The sequence below is a fragment of the Cetorhinus maximus genome, unplaced genomic scaffold, assembly GCF_964194155.1.
Source record: "Cetorhinus maximus unplaced genomic scaffold, sCetMax3.hap1.1 HAP1_SCAFFOLD_578, whole genome shotgun sequence".
NCBI classification, from domain to species: Eukaryota; Metazoa; Chordata; class Chondrichthyes; order Lamniformes; family Cetorhinidae; genus Cetorhinus; species Cetorhinus maximus.
Genome location: NW_027596520.1, coordinates 236,684 through 239,785, shown reverse-complemented (window position 1 = coordinate 239,785; position 3,102 = coordinate 236,684). Strand labels below are relative to the sequence as shown.

Genomic DNA, 3,102 nt, shown 5'->3' with positions numbered 1-3,102 from the left:
TGACAATCCCAGGCAGTGGAGGCACTCAGGCCAAAGCCTCCCTGTACATGGACGATGTCACCGTCTTCTGCTCGGATCCGCTGTCGGTGCGCAGACGGATCCACATCTGCGACCAGTTTGAACTGGCCTCGGGAGCCAAGGTAAATCGTGGGAAGAGCGAGGCCATGTTCTCTGGGAACTGAGCTGACCGATCCGTTGTCCCCTTCACTGTCAGGGCTGACGGCCTGAAGGTGCTGGGGATATGGTTCGGAGGGAGCAGGGCATGCGTTAGAAACTGGAAGGAGCGAGTGTCTATGGTGAAAAGGAAACTGGGCATTTGGGAGCGACGCTCCCTCTCCATTGCGGGTAAGAACCTGGTCATCAGGTGTGAGGCACTCTCGCTGTTGCTGTACGTGGCGCAGGTCTGGCCCATTCCAGACTCCTGCGCAATGGCGATCACTCGAGCCATCTTCCGCTTTATCTGGAGGTCAAAAAGCGATCGTATCCGCAGGGACGCGATGTACAAGCCTCTAGATAAGGGGGAATAAAACATGCCCAACATCGCCCTCATACTGATGGCCACCTTTGTGTGTGGCTGCATCAAGCGGTGCGTAGACCCTCAGTACGCAAACACCAAGTGTCACTATGTGCTGAGGTTCTACCTGTCCCCGGTGTTGCGAAGGATGGGTCTGGCCACGCTGCCGCGGAACGCTCCAAGTAGTTGGACCGTGCCGTACCACCTGTCCCTGGTGGAAAAATTTATGCAGAGAAACACCTTTGACCACAAGTCCATCAGGCAGTGGTCAGCACGTAACGTCCTAGAGGCCCTGAGGGATAAGGAGAGGGTGGACCCTGTGGGATGGTTCCCCGAGCAGACTGTCAAAGTCATTTGGCAGAATGCCTCATCGCCAGAACTTTCCAACAAGCACCAAGACATAGCTTGGCTGGTGGTGAGAAAGGCCCTCCCCGTCAGATCCTTCCTACACGCCAGGAAGCTCACCCCCTCTGCACGTTGCCCTCGAGGTGGCTGTGGTGGGGAAGAGACCGTTGTCCACCTCCTTGTGGATTGTGCCTTTGCAAAGAAAGTCTGGAGAGAGATGCAGTGGTTGCTGTCGAGGTTCATCCCGAGCAGTTCTGTGACACAGGACTCTGTGCTCTACGGGCTGTTCCCAGGGACACACACCGAGACAAACATCAACTGCAGCTGGAGGATCATCAACTCGGTGAAAGAGGCGCTTTGGTCTTCCCGAAACTTGTTGGTCTTCCAGCACAAAGAGTTGTCCCCGACCGATTGTTGCGGACTGGCACAATCCAAAGTCCAGGACTACGTGCTGAGGGACGCACTAAAGCTTGGGGCAGCTGCCGCAAAGGCGCAATGGGGAAGGGTCGCTGTCTAAGACCTTTCTACCACAGCGCACCGAGAGACTGGGAACTGTTTAGAGCCCCTCGGGCTGTACAGATCAAAATGAAAGGCTGTAAATGATTGTAATATTGTTTGTACTGATGCACCTGGTGATACATTTTGTAAAAGTTTAACCTGGATTGTACCCTTGTAATGTTGTTTTTGAAATGGTTTGGAATGTGATTGAAGATATTTTATGAATAAAGTATATTTTTACAAAAAAAAAAATAAAAAAAATCTGTTCTTATCAGTTTAATATCTGATACGTCCCTTATCTGGGGACCATATATTAAATTGATTTTTGGAGCAGGGAGATGGAATAGGGGCTTGCTCCGTCCACTCCACGCATCGACCCGGTATTGCAGTATCTCTGGGAATGGTGCACCACCCCTTTCCAGGGGATTTTCAATGCTAAAAATAGTTTTCTTACAAACATCTGCTTTCTTTACTTTTCAACATGCACATCTTTCAAAACACAACTTTCTTTCTTTCTCATCGCTTCTCGGCCTTTTGGCTAACATCAAGTGTTGCAGGGGCGACACCATGGTCCTGCCAAGGCAAGGTCGGGATGGAAGGGCGATAACCAATCGCAATCCAAATCCATACCGTGGGTTACCTATCACCGTCCGAGTCACGGTGAACCACAGCGAAGGAGGATCACCTATGGATCGGGGCTTCTTCACCAGGAGGATCCTGTTGAAGGCGTGCGGCTTCCAAGCTACGGAGATCTTCACCCTGCACGACTCCCGCAAAGGCGGTTATTTTGACGTGTCGTTCAAGCGGGTGGCAGACTGCGTCCGGCTCCTGAGGGTGTTCGAGGAGAAGAGAGACCTGCCGGAGATGAAGATCCTGACAGCGGAGCCGCACTTTTCTCTGCCGTTGCAACGGGAACGTGAGGTGATGGTGCATGTGTACAACCCCTTCGTCCCTGTCGCCGACGTGGTCACCTTCCTCACCAGGTACTTCGATAAGGTGGGGAGCGGCACCGAGATTCGAGACGACTTGGGGATCTGGACAGGCAAACGCCTGTTTAAGGTCACGCTAAAGACCGACGGTAAGGGAGCCATTTTCCACCCTCCCTCCAGTTTCGCTATCGGGGGAAACCGGGGCTACCTGGTCTACGCTGGGCAACCCAAGCATTGTCGCTCATGCGGCAAGGCTGGTCATGTGGCGGCCAACTGCAGCGCCTCCCTCTGCAAGATCTGCAAACAGGAAGGGCACCAGACAAAAGACTGCAAACAGGCCAAGTGCTGCAACCTGTGTGGCGAGGCAAGTCACCTCTACAGGACCTGCCCCAAACGCTGCCGTACTTACGCACAGGCAGCCAAAGCCGACCAGGGGGAAGCAGAAGAAATGTTTCGTGTCACTCCAACCACCAAGGCCCCCAGGGAGCTCAACGGGACAAAGGAGGACACAGAGAGAGACAAGGTGGAGAAAGAGATTGAGGCAACAGAGAGCCAATCAACAGCACTACCCCCTGAACCTCCCAGTCCTCAGGACAGCGAATCAATGGAGGAGGAGGCAGCAGTGGAAAAGCAGCAGGGGGAGTGGCGGACGGTGAAGAACAAGAAAAGTAAGAGGGAGCGAAGAAGAAGCAAAGGCGTTTCCCAGAGAAGCGGCAAGAGGCGTCTCCCATCCGACACGGATGACAAGGGCAGCAGCTCTTCGGATGATGAAGTGCCAGAGCGGCACCGACAGAAGAGGCGGCAAAGCTCCAGGGC

At 53.7% G+C, this 3,102-nt stretch overlaps 1 non-coding gene across 1 annotated transcript; it reads left to right on the top strand.

Annotated features, from left to right (window-relative positions):
• Positions 1-1,588: 1,588 nt before the first annotated feature.
• Positions 1,589-1,771, top strand: LOC144674178 (U2 spliceosomal RNA). Its single transcript, XR_013574483.1, has one exon. It is a non-coding gene; the product is annotated as a U2 spliceosomal RNA (small nuclear RNA).
• The last annotated feature ends 1,331 nt before the right edge of the window (positions 1,772-3,102 follow it).